Genomic DNA, 14,630 nt, shown 5'->3' with positions numbered 1-14,630 from the left:
GCTGTTCTTTGAATTTGACATCATTAGATTCACTCAATTAAAAATTCCTTATGAGGTATTTGAGTGTATATTTAAATGTGAGCTGCTGCAGTTCAGTGGTCTAAAGTGATTCTAGAACATTAATTACACTTATATTTGCCACGTTTTTATGATGAAACCGTCATCACAGTTATTGACCACACCGTGTTTGTTATCACTCACCACTCAGGCATGGGCACATCTTCCCTTTATTGAGACATTAAACCAGATCTTAAAGGAGCATGGAAGAAACAGGAAATATGTGAACTTCAGATGGGATTTAAGCCACAGCCAGGAGGAACTGCAGAGTTAAAAAGTAAAATATCAGAATAGTCGGTTAATAAATGGGCTCAGCACTGACAGGAATGTGAAAATATTGCTTTAAGCTCAGAGATTCATCATGCGATTGAATCTGTCTGGAGGGTGGGAGACTTTAAACATTTCTTTATATATACAGAGCAGAGGGGTCAGAAGTAGAGATAGGAAGTTAACGCAGCAGCTTAAGGCTTCACTGGCTTTCGCTCAGTGCCCTTATGCAAATAGTGTGAATCTTTATCAACCTTTGAAGTTTTGGGAAAATAGCTAAGTTACAAAATCAGTAAGAGGCTTTCAGAATAGAACGCAGAATGATTAGTAAAGGTTTTTTTTTTTTTGTAATAGAAATTTCACATATACTCTCACAGTCCCAGGGGTTATGGTGTTAACAGCCTCATTAATTCTACCTCTGTGTACAGAGAAACCATACTGTCTAGATAACTGGTTCAAGACAAGACAGTCAGACTTGCTTACTTTCTACTGTATATAACATGTTTGCATTCTCAAAGTATAATTAAAGCCAGGCATACACATAAACAGTCATTGTGTAAGCTTTTAGGGGATTTAGGAAGACTCTAATTGCAGAAATCGCATATAATATGATTTCATCACTGGATAATCTGCTGAAAATATGAATCATAAGAACACTGTGTTTTTGTTGTGTTTAGATAGGACTGCGCCAAGTTGGACTTTTTTCCTCTTTTTCTTATTTTTTTTCCCATCTTCAGCACTTGTTATCCAGCGTTAATGTCCATCATTGTTGGACTGTTAGAGCTTGGACTAAAGTTATTATCCTCTCAACTAAAAAGCTCAGAACAGACCAACCAAACACAGACACTAATGAGAGTCTTTTGAGTTTTTAGGGGCCATAGTGGGAGATGGTGAGGTGAGGGGTATTTGGTTACAGTCCACCACTTCACCACTAGATGTTATACACCCTGATTCTTTAACAACTGAAGCATTTGAGACAGTGAGCCACTTTACATGGGCACCGATACTCTGATCTGATCATTGTCCGTTTTCTTTAGCTGTTAGATTATTTAAGTGATCATGTAAACAGGATGATCTGATACGTTTTATCAGATAACAGCAGTAATCTGATTATGAGAAATCAGGTAACACACCTGGATTTCTCGCCTATACTCCGATATTTTCCTGCATGTATACAGGTTCTTCTGATTTATTTTGTTCTTTTATGTCTGCGCATGTGTAAACACAATTAAAATTGTAGAGACTGGAAGTGATATAGTCAAATGTAAGCCGAAGACAATAACAGGAAGTTTAAGTGTACCATCACTATGTATGTACGTACTGTGAAAGAAATCCAATAATGGACTGGAGTGTCTAAACCACGGTTTATTGATTATCACATTTAAATATTTTAGATTTGATTATTACAATTATCTGATTACCTAGTTATCTGACTTTTATGATCATGTAAATAGGCTCAGTGTTTCTGCCAATTTAATCTTTACAACTAAAACATAAACAACTAGAAAAGCACTTGGAGAGCGCAGACCTCCGCCAAGGCAGATCAGCCCCCCCCCCCCCCCCCCCCCCATCACCACCAAAATGTAATCAGTTGTTCCTTGTGCCAGTATCAACATTTCCCGAAAATTTCATCCATATCTGTCCATAACTGATCTGCCTTGGCGGAGGTCTGCATTTTCTGGGTGCTTCTAGTTCTGAATGTGATCAGTCCCAGTCGGACTCAGGCTGTATTTACAGTCAGACAGCCGATCAGTGTATCCCCAGCTTCATACTTTTATCACCAGACCTATCTATACAGCAAAAACTATTCTAATGTACCTACCTCTAATGAACCTATATTCCCTGTGAAATGCTCCCGAATCAATGTACACATGATGCAAAGACTCAACGCCCTTTGTTGTGGCAAAGGAAACAAATTGAGAATAGATTTTAAAATGCTTTTAGTCACCCACATAGATGGAAAAGACAAAAGCACGACAAGAACAAAGTAAAAATGAACAAAGTGAAAATGGAGAATGCATAAACACAGACACAAGCATAAAGGTTTGAGAATAAGAGTAATAGACTGAAAGATACCTCTGATTTACTGTCAGCACTTCAGTGATTGGCAGTTCAAAGAGCTTCAAAGAGAAAGGCGAGGCATTCAGACGTGGCCACATTATGTTCACAAGATATTCCTGTGAGAGAACAGTTTGTAAATGCAGATACTGTAGATTAGTCTATTTATGGTCAGACGCGTAAATGGCTGTCAGATTGTCTTTGCACAATCTCCTCTCTGTTTCTTTTTGTAATTTCCTGATGGTGACTTGATAATTTCACTCTTAAATTGCAGTCTTTGTCCAGTGTTAATATGAAATTGATGACCCTAATTATTGTTAAAGCAGTAATAGAAGCCATTTGCTAACGGAAAATGCCCTTGACAAGTAAATGGCTATGACTAAGCCCAGAAGGGAGTTTATGTGTTGTGAGTCTTGTTTGTGAAGTTGTATTGTTGGCTTGTCTAAAGAAATATTGCACAGAAGAACTAAAAGATATTTTAGAGCAATGATACTAACCCAATGTACTTTGTTTTTAAACGAGAACTAACTACAATGCTAGTGCTACTTGCCAACTAGATTTATACTACACAACACACTTAACAAATCAGTATTTGGAATTCAGATACACAGCAGATGTTGATCTCTATTTACATTCCCAAAAATGGTAAACAAGTGGTGTGGGGCACCACAAACCCCGCCCCGCGCATGTATTGTAGTTTTTTTTGGCATCGGTCCAGCTGATGTCATCATGTCTGTGTGTGCTGATATCAGCATATCAATTGCCTCTATTTATGTGCCAAGTTTGAAGTAAATTGAAACAAAATTGATGTTTGTATAGACATTTGAAATTTCACCCATTATAAGTAAATCAAAAAAAAGAGGTAAAAAATTTATAAAAAAATTTAAACTTTGACCAACTTTTCTCAAAATGTAATGACATCTATTCTGGGTCACTAGCAATCTATAAACCCAGTTTGATATCAATTTGACCAATAGTTTTGCTGCTACAGACATTTGAAATGTTATCCATTGTAAGTAAATGGGACAAATAAGATTTTGAAAATTCATAAAAAAAATTGAACTTTGACCTACTTTCCTAAAATGTAATCAGATGTATTCTGGGTCAGTGGCAATCTGTAACCCCAATTTTGTATGAATTCCACCGATCGTTTTGTTGCTAGAGTGTTAACAAAGAAACAAACATGAAAACAAACCAAAAACAATACCCCTTGCCTCCCCTTCAGGAGGTGGGGTAAAATTTAAAAAAGGGTAAATTAGTCCTTTACCCATCTGACAAAGATGAGGGCTTCCATTGTTTAGAGGAGATATATGTATTATTTCTGCCTTCAAATATTAGAAAATGACCTAAATTATCATTAGAATGTTTAGAATGAAGAGCTCTGAAGTTCTGCCAAGGATTCCAATGTATTGTATTGTAGAAAATTGCACTGAATCCATTCCTATTGACAGAACTTTATGTGACCACTAGAGGGAGTAGTGAGACACTCTGCCAGTCTCCCATGGTGAGAAGAACTAACACCACAGGGCCGTTGATCAGATAATTAGAAAGTAACAAGATGGGATGAAAAAGGCACAAATACTTAAACCTCATCAGTTGATTTGATCTGAAACACAAAAACAGTAAAAGAAATAAACAAAAGAAATATAACAATGAAAATATGAGGGCTTAAGTTATGGGTTTGACGGCAATGAGGTTTTCACACTGATTTTGTCCACCCATACAGATATAATTCCAAGAGATATGGGGCTGTTTCCAACCAATACCGGCCAGATATGACTGTATGCCGTCCATGTATATTTTAAGCTCTCTTATATTTAGCCATAAGGGTTTGGTGTGTTTGCATGGCAACACACTTACTGTATGAGTTTGGTTTGAGAGGTGGCTCATATAAACCACTCTGTCACTTTCACTGTTGGACAATTTATTTAGGATGAGCTGTCACTAGTGTTTTTTTTTTAAACAAGCTCTTAAAACGTCCTCTTCCACTCGGAGGCCTTTCTTCATTCATGGTTCTCTCACCACTTCAGGGCCATTTCAGAGCTGCTGACACTTAAGATATGACAGTCCTGATATGGCCACCCTGAGTCCTTTCTGTGTGATTAATCTTAAATAATTCAGTGCGTTTACAGACATACTTTGGTGGAGTACTTTGCTCCCAGGCCTGAAGGGTTTTTAGTCAGTGTTATCCCATCTTCTCTCTGAGAGACTGACAGTGTGAAAACATTTGGAAGCTTAGCTAGTCTTGTGCATACACCTCCGAGTGGAGTTGAACTGTGGGGCAGCACCAAAAATAGTGCTTTGACCCCTATTGATTTCCTTTGTTTCTATCTTGTATTTTATGTAACTAAATCAAAGATGGTACAGTGTAGGCTTCACTGATGATATGAAATGCTTCACCCTCTGTCTCCTGAGCAGGCGTAGTCAGAAGGGTTGAGAACACTGTGAGGATAGATGAAAGTAGATCAAAAAGGTTTACGCTAATGCCATGTTTTTCATAAGTAAATAAAAGTATCCAGCCATAATAATCATTCATTTTATTTTGTTGTTTGTTTGATGAAATGTGTGTTGCCAAATCTCATGAGACTTTGTTGCTCAGAGGAAAAAAAGGTGTCAAACAAAATAAATTTTCTCCTGATCCCAGATCTGTGCATCTATAATATGGAATTTAATGCTAGAATGTTCTGAGTATGTGCGGCAGGTAAAAAAATGTGCCCAGTGTGTGATTTTTGGATGAATGAGTTGGTTGAAATCTGTAAATCATGCTAATGTCTCCCTTTGGAAAGAATAAGACAGAATCTGCTTTTAGGGGTGGGACCATGAAGACACCATGTGACACTAGAAACAGGAAACGAATGTCCAGTGACCGCTTTTGTTTTAAGCATCAACTAGGCTTGGCTAAATTAAACGTAAACTATGTAATATTTCTTACCTCATTGAAAGAGGAAAAACAGTTGAGATCAAGTAAGCACTACACAGAATGGAGAACGTGAGCAGCATTAAAGTGATGGAGAAATAACTTTAAAAAAAAAAACAACTGTAAATTAGGAAAAAAATATTATTTCCAGATGTTTTTTCTACAGGGCGTATGTCCCAAAACACATAAACAGGCCCACACCATCATAAAATGCAAACACTTCCGCCTCTCCATGTCCAACTGAGGGTAAGGGTAGAGGCTGTCTCTGTTTTGCTTTGCCCAAAGTTTGGTCTCTCAGGCAAAACTGCACTACACTGTGTATAGTGCAGTGAGAGAGAAGTGTAGAATGAACCAGAGTCATTATGGTTTTATATTGTTCCAGCCATATATGTTGCATAATGTTGTAGCTGGTGACACAAATATCATCAGGTTGATACTTGGAAATGTTCTAAACATCACAAAAAAGAGGTAAAACATAGAATATACAGGCAGAGGGCAGGGTAAACATGGAAATGGAACATGGAAAACAACATTTGAAACAGTGAGGGAGGGAAACAAATGCGTTTCGGGGCTTACAGCTCCAGTTAAACAGCAACAGCACATCCACATGTGAAGCAGCCATTTCCCTGGTGTTTTTTCTTCTTCTTTCGTCCCTCTATCCCTGCAGCCATGTCAGCTTTAGTGTAGAAAAGCAGTCCTTCCTTTATCCTCTGCCCAGACACTGATCTGAGACCTGCTCTCAAGCTGATAAGACCAGGGTGCATGGTGTAACTATGAACTAAGGACAGTCGAAGGCAAGGTTAGACCACAGAAGATTCTGCTAATACTTGCTGGAGGGTTATTGACTTAGTGTTCTGCTGCAGTGGTTCGGTCCACCCACACAAATGTATGGAAACTGTGTTCTACTTCTGAGTCGACATGCTTCATTTGAAGCTTTCAGCAAGCAGATGCTCAGGCCTGGTGCTCAGTCAGAGTGTCGAAACAAAAATGAGTCAGACAAAAAGAAATCCACATCAAGTTACAGAGAAAGGTTGGATATTGAATTTTATTTAGAAGCCATGTGTGTACTGAGGCCTGCACCCATGCCACAGATCATGAAGTTTCTGTTGGAAGAAATTTAGAAACAGCTGGAGACAGTCAAGAGACATGTAAGATGACAGATAGCAGGTTATTTTCTTTGTTACTACACAGCAGATACTGTGCACTATTCTCCTGCTCAGCTTATTAAAATGTCACGTGTCAGTGAAGAACAGAATATAAAAAGAATATTAGACAGGAGTTAATCTGAGCTCGATGAGTCAGAGTTACAATTGTAAGAGGGTAATGGGCACTTGAATAAATCCATCATCACTAATCTCAGAGTTGTTAGGAGAGAGAATTTTATACTGATCTTTTTTTCAATTGATTTTCGTTGACATGAGATTTCTTTCTTTCTTTCTTTCTTTCTTTCTTTCTTTCTTTCTGTTTCTTTGTTTGCTGTTCTGTAGAGAGTGAACAGTCATACTGATGATGGTAGCTGATGATGAATGGTGTTTGGAAATATTCTAGCCTATAGTGCAAATGATCTCACTGTTGGGCATTCCAGAACACGGAAAATGTTGGGTATTTTAGCCGCTGCCATCTACAATCTCACTTCAGTGTCACATTTTAAACTATGTAGTCATATACTTATGTCTGCCAGGTTGGTTGTTTCTAAATATTTGGGCAGAGTTTTGAACATTAATGACTACATATACTTGTCATCAAGAGTTACACATCAAATTTGGAAAACGTTGTGATTTGGGGTTGGATGAGGTGGGTCAACACTCTTGATGATCTCTGCTGGTACCCTTTGCACCAATATGGGATACATCCCATTCTGGTTCCACCTAATATTTAACCTTTCAGAGCATTTTAACTAAAAATACACTGTCAAGTGGGTTATTTATTGGATCCAAACAAAATGGAATCTTTTTGAGTGTAATTGATGATGTCAGTATACACTGTTTATCATAAAGTGGGAATCATTTCATTTTCAGACACATTCCTCTTTTTATTCCTATTTATACACATCAGTAATCACATTTGACCAGGAGCTATGATTACATGCTGAGTCCCGGTTACATTTTATCTATCAAGACTAAATCACACTGTCACAATTATTACCACAAGAGGTAATAATATTTTTTTCCAACTTTATGGGTAACTATATTCTGCAAGTTGCAAGGAGAGGATGATAAGATAACAATAACAAAAAAAATAAAAGAAACTGGTAACAAAAATAATGTGCATTATTGAGTAATTGTTGGGTTGGCCAATGCTGGTTTCACTCAGCAGATGGAAAAATGGTTTGATTTGCTTTACGGCACAAGGGTCCACAAACCTTGAACCCTGGTACTGGATTAAGAACCGATGAATTTTGTAGTTTATAAATTTGTAAAAACAAACACAATGTCACGTTGCCTTGAGATATTCTTTTAAATATCCAGAATAAATCTACACAACAAAGAGTTAACCCAGGGCACTTCATTTGCAGTAGTATTAGGACCGCAAATATTAAACACAGTGAAACCCTTTAACTGACATGTCCAGTTTCAGTTGGTATTTTGTGACTCATGATTCATTTAATTGTGACATGATTCATTATTCATACAGGTTTCATAGGATTGAAAAAAAGTTCGCAGATAGGGCCCGAACAGTGACGGCTGGTGGTCTTGAGACTACAGGAAGCAGAAGTAGCATTTTTCCAAATCACGAATGTATGATTTGTATGTGAATTCCACTCTCTTTTCCTTCTCTAAGAAATGAATAATTGCCCTATCATACCAAAACAGGCACTTTTCCAGACTCTTCAGTAATTTCCTTTCAATGAATACGTTCAGTGATTAGAAGAGTTTAGAAGAGTGAATGATGAAGATCTAGCCGTGGTGAGCGACACGTAAGAGGACTACCAGGCACAAAAAAAACCCATTCCCGTTTCATCCAATCACGAGTGAAAGCCACAAGTCTTGTCATTTCATTGGTCCTCGGGGGGTTTTCAAGACCTGACACGCTCTATTCATTCTTACTGACGCGATGAGTTGGGGAAATTACTTATTTTATGTATTTTGTCCAATGACTGACGAATTTTTTTCTAATTCTCCCATCTTCCACTTTCAATGGCTTTGATGCGAGAGGAGCCTCTGCTTCAATGTTGTACTTTACAAGAAATTACTTCAAAACGGCTAATAAATACAGATTAAACTAGAAAAGCACTTGGAGAGCGCAGACCCCACCAAGGCAGATCAGCCCCCCCCCGAATCAGCACCAAAATTTAAGAATTTGTTCCTTGTGCCAGTGTCAACATTTCCTGAAAATTTCATCAAAATTGTTCCATAACTTTTTGAGTTATCTTGCTAACAGACAAACAAACAAAACCCCACCCCACCCCCGGGTCCCGTCCCATCCCCTGATCACCACCAGAATGTAATTATTTGTTCCTTGTCCCAGTATCAACATTTCCAGAAAATTTCATCCAAATCCGTCCATAACTTTTTGACTTATCTTGCTAACAGACAAACCCCAATGAAAACATAACCTCCGCTGTTTGTTGGGGTAAAATTGTGGTATTCATGGGGGAAACAGCTTTCATGAGAATAAATCTCCTGACACTATCCACATTTTTTTTCCGCTTAAAGTTTAGGAAAAGCATTGTTTCCCTTGTAGTCTTAGAGCAGCCACATCTTGGGCCCAAACATTTCTTTTGTTGCCATATATGCCATATACCATTTGTTGCCATATTCATCCATTATATGCAACACCCCCTGATGCTGAGTATTTTGACATGACAGCACTCATCCCAGTTCCAAAGGAGTGAATCCCATGAAATAGGAAGGAACTCTACACCTGTCTTCTGCCCCACCATCCTGTTACAAGTTAATTCGACCACTGCTCACTGCCTTCCTCTCTGTATCTTTCTCTGACAAAGTATATTCCGCTGCTGCCACAGGTCTCCGCAGACCATTATAAATCATCTTGCCAAAGTCTATTCAGATTATAGCATAACATTAGCTCTGATCATCTTTGACCTAGCATTGATCGCTGCTATTGACCCATAAGCTCTGTCCAGCTGGGGTCTTATATTTGTCCTCTTGTGCCACGGAGGAGGCCCACAGGGATCAGCACCGCAACTCTCAGCCATTCACATGTCGGCCCTAAATGGATTGACCTGACCTGGATCTTCCGTTTGGATCAATAGGCAGCGAGCCAGAGCCATTGAATCACAACCGCTATCTGTTGGCTCACCCCGGAGGTGGTCTGGGCTCTGATCTGTCATGCAGCTTTTTTCAAGTTGTGTAAATGTCTCTGAATCCTAGAGGTGTTTGTGTCTGTAGTTTACTGGGGCTCAGTTAGTATTTGTATGTAGCTGAAACAGAAAGAACCAAAAAAAGAATGGCGAAGGCATCATAGAGGAACAGAGAAGCACTTAAAACCAGTAGTTTTCATGTGCCACCCAATGTGTCATGAAATTTCTGAATTAATTTGTCAACACAGATGATTTGTATCAGCATTAACTTGCCACGAAGAGGCAGACGCTGTCATAGAAACACGTCGCAGCTTTGACATAGCGCCTTAACTGGCCTAGTTGTTAAAAGCAGGTGTCTAAAAATAAACATGTCTGTCCCTAATCCCTTCACGATGTCCCATCCTGATTAAAGCGAGCCAAGTTTAGCTCCACCAGATTCAATTGCTGACTTCTCCCTGTAGGTGTGCATTTAGTGAACTGTCATACAAGCAACACATAACACACCAGGCAGTTTTTACAATAAACCCTGTGTTTGAAAACTCAGTACAATCACAGAGCATTTTGTTTTATCATTTCAACCAATGTCTGTGCCTTTATTCTGTCATCCATTTTTTATTTGGATGTACCATAGCACATTTACAATGCAAGAACCTACTCTTATAGAAAATGAGGAAACAAAAGCTATATTCATACCTCTCCATGCTGTTTCCAAGTGAACAAATACAGAATCTTTGCAGAAATGTGTTTGCGTTTGTGTATGGATTGTGGATATAATGTATCAGTCCTTTGCCTTTGCACATTTCCCAGAAGATGAAGAATAAACACACAAAAAGACAATTACTACACACCTTACGATGGTCCAGACAAACCTTTGAATGAATGAATTGTTCTTCTGCTTGTATGCTCCATCTTTCTTTTGGTTTAAAGGCTGCCTCTTGAAATTAGGGAAAGTTTGACAGAAGGTAGAAGGATTTACATGTATCTTTAAAACAGCAATGTGTGTTATCACTAGAGTTATCCAGTTTTCAAGTGCCCCATATTAAAGTCTGCTATTCATTGATAACACTTTCTTATGACTTACAGTAGAGTTTCCAATGCTGAAATGCTACACATAAGTCAAACTCAAGCCTTATATTTTGCATTTGGCTGAAAGTAAAATCCTTGTTCCTTTTTGTCTTTGTACATATATGGGTAAAAACTATTATGGTCGATGCTCTTGCAGTATTCTATAGATATGCTGCTATGTCGTCTTTGAATAATGAAAGGAAAACCTGAAAGTGTCAGATTGATTGGAAGTTAACTGTGTTATAAAGGACTGAGTTACTAGTACTCTTAATCATAAGATCCCTGCACACTGTACTTCTGTTACAGGAATATTTTGCCTTTATTTCAGAACAATGTCTGTGTAAACAAAATGGTGGGATCATTTGGTCCCACCTTTATCGCAGCTTTGTAATGCCTCTAGGGGTAGTAACAGAGCCGTGATGAAGGTGGGATCATGATTCCGAAACACTATGTAAAAGGAACACCTCTCGTTCTGCAACCAAGGTTTGACGCTTTGATGACGTGTTTCCTGTGCAACCCCTGTGCTGGGAGGATTTAGAAATGAGCGTGGGCCGTGTATAGTAAACAAACATATCAACGCGACTAGAAAGATGTCAAACTGGGGAGACGCAGAGATCCGCAAGCTCTTGTCACTTCAGGCGGAGGACTCTATCCATGATAATATTTGTGGTACGGTGAAAGACGGGCTCTGGACAGGATGGCAACATTGCTATGCTCGGATTATTTCCGATGTGCGAATTATACATCACACTATATGCTGTGTCACGGCCTCTTTGATTCTGGAACACAGGTCTGCTGTGTAAAAGTCCAGCCTGTCTCACCTCTGTTACTTCCTTGGCTTGGCTGTGGAAATCGGTCAATGGTGGAAAAACGGTGGGATCACCATCTCACCTTTTGTCCAGGACCTCTGTGTAAAAGTGTCTGTTGTCTGGTTACGATACTTATCCCAGTTTGATCATATCTGGAATATGTCCTATACATGCATGATAAATACTAGTATCCTAGCTACTCATTACTGTGGTGCCTGAGGTGTTTACAGCATAATGTGGCCATTTAATCTGACATTTCAGTGGCTATTGCCTAACTTTAATCTTGTGATTATAGAGAATGAGATCACTTTGTTTTATAGCAGACTTAACACTATTAAATGCCAACATTGTGTTGTGAATTTATCTAACGCTATTTAATTACTGCAGCAATGAGCGATGAGATCAACAGGTAAACATGTCCTCCAGCTGTTATTCTGTTACTGTACCCACCTAGGAGGAGGAGGAGGAGGAGGATGAAGATCTGCAGCTGTGAATGATAGGAGAAGGTCATCATGATGGAGTTCAGTGGCTTGTTTTACTGTTAATACACCAAACTGAAATCAAATCAGGGTGTTCTATTTACATGCACCAACACAAAGATGGGATATATTACAAACCCCATAATATCCAGGCTACTGATGTGCATGATAACACAGTCATTGTGATGCTGCTGAATCTGCACTGAAAACCCTGTTAGAACTTGTCATTGTTTCGTCCTCTATACTTTACTGCATATCATCAGACTACGTTATATAATCCGTGTCATAAAAGTTTGAACTTAGCAGATGGTGGCTACTTAAAAACTGGTTGAAACAGGCAGTTTGTCATCATTTTTCCTAACTCTGAGTGTCCCTTTTGCAGACATTCATTACATGCACTCAGGAGTCACTGTTCTGTTGATAAATATCCCACTTATATAGAAACTAAGGGTAAAAATGATGCTGGCATTAGTTTGAGGGTCTATGACAAGAGAGTACTGAACTTTAATGTGTATATGTAGTTGATTTTGTTCTTGCAGCTGTAAGATCAAGAAAAAACTGTTTATTTTTTCATTTTCTTTTTCTTTCTGCTTTCACATTTCCCTTTTCTAGTGTCCAGATATCTCTTTTCTCAATCTATATGATGGTAAAAACATCATTCTCTATTTTTCTTCTGTTTATTATATTTTTTTTTCTTTCTCGACTCTCTTGCCATTTAATTCTCCCTCATATACAGCACCTTCTTCTGTGCTAACACCATCTCAAATATTAACTAGACGTAGACTGATATATCCCCCGGCCAGTATATTGATTTTCTTCAATATCACCCTTTGGCCTTTTTTTGGGGGTGATTTTTCTTTCTTTGAAAGCCGATATTTGATCAGTAATAAGAATGTTATAAGTTATTTGATCAGGCACCTGTGTGGGCAGCACTTGTTCAGTAAATGTTAAGAGTACTATGTGTTTGAGTATTAATAATTTCATTTATATTGCTGCATAAAAATCTTAATTATCTGAGTGTTTCAATAGTATTTTACGGTCAGTGTGCTTAAAAAAAAAGGTCTGCCTTAAATATCGGCCTCAGAAAACCCCATATCGGTCAACCTCTAATATTAACACCAGAGCTGATACTTTTTGTATTGCTGTGGCCACCTCCTTTCTTCTCCCTCATTCTTCATTCTTTCCCATCTTTTTCATCCTCCTCCCTTCTTTTTCCTCTTCTTTGCTAACTGCTAGATGTGAGACCATGGGCCAGACCGTGAAGATTGATTGACCACATACACACATGCGTTTCATTTGTGGGGAGGAAGAGGGTGTGCATAGACAAATGAGGGCAAGGAGGAAGGAGAGATGGATGAATGATGCTGGAGGAGGGGGGTGGAGCTGAAATGAGTGTTATGACCCATGGAGTACTGGAGTGATAAATAAGTAAACAAGAAAAGAATGGCAGAAAAATAGACTTGTATCATCAACGAACAATATATGTTGCTGCTTTAAAACTGTGTCTGTACGTGTATTTCAGTCTTTGGTAACTATTCCAACTTATAGCCCTCCCTCAGGATTATTCTCTACACTTCGCTTCCAACTGTGCTTCATTGAGAACATGTAGAATAAATCATGAACTTCAAAGCAAAATGTAAGTGTTGCGGTAACGCGCAGCAGAACAGCTAATTTTAATCCCTTTTCCCCAGGCAGGTACATTATTCCTTAACTACATTAGTCACATTTTGATGGGATTTATACGTCGTAGAGCAAGACGGACATATGTTTGAAATATTTTTTTGATTCAAGCAGTTGGATTTCTGAGCTGCACTTGGACTGTGTTTTACATCGGATCAATTCGCTCACTGGAAATGAATCGTGATGTTGACTTTAGCGTTTTCCACTGATATGTCACGCTTGTCACATTTGATTCTTTTAGGTGCAGCTCTGGATTTTTCTGGAAGGCCTCAGTGTGCTTTCTTGAAGTTATGTTAGCTGGTTTAGTAAAGTTCTAATGTCCACATATATATTTCTCAGTGTCTGTATTAAGATCCAGTGTGGATATATTTGAAGTATGTACATCAGTAAAAACAAAAGTTTCAGGGAGAAAACAGCTTCCATAAACTGAAGCAGTAGCATGTAGTGTGACCTCCTTTGAACCTCTTTGTTCAGACAATATGAGATTTATTGCATTTATTTTCTGGTGTTTTATACCGGGTTTCATTCAACACATATCAGGTGTTAAGTATTTGTGCTGCTTCTTGTCATGGGGTCAGAGGTCACACTAAATAGATACTTTAACCTTTAGAACCCATTTAGTTCTTTTTTTTGTGGATCTTTTAAGGCTGTGCACATATTTCCTGTAATTTGTTGTTGCATCTGAAGAACAAAGAATGAGAAATAAATATATATGCTGTGCAGCTCTATATTTCGATCCTACAAAAACAACAAAACTAAAGTAAGCCTGAGACTTTTGCACAAGACTGTGTGTTGTAACAGTTTGGTGTACAACAGCTGTTATATGAATTACAAAACCTCTGCCTATTTAGAAGGTCCTTTGGTCCGCTTATTTGATTTGGATCTAATGCAGACTCCTTTTTTTTTTTTTTTGGTTCGGATTGCATTCTCGTTGCACTTTTTGCTAGTGGACCAAAATTTGTACACAGAAGCATGCATGTGATGAACTGCACTGGCATTGGACAGAAAAGTCGGGGGCGGGGTGAATCAGAGAC

The 14,630-nt window shown here is 38.5% G+C and overlaps 1 protein-coding gene across 7 annotated transcripts in view; it reads left to right on the top strand.

The window, feature by feature from the left end:
• Nucleotides 1-14,630, top strand: part of sorcs2 (sortilin-related VPS10 domain containing receptor 2) — a 593,249-nt gene that overhangs the window by 308,827 nt on the left and 269,792 nt on the right. The window lies entirely within an intron of this gene.

This window comes from Sphaeramia orbicularis, chromosome 18 (genome assembly GCF_902148855.1).
Source record: "Sphaeramia orbicularis chromosome 18, fSphaOr1.1, whole genome shotgun sequence".
Taxonomy (NCBI): Eukaryota; Metazoa; Chordata; class Actinopteri; order Kurtiformes; family Apogonidae; genus Sphaeramia; species Sphaeramia orbicularis.
This window is presented reverse-complemented; position numbering and strand designations above follow the sequence as displayed.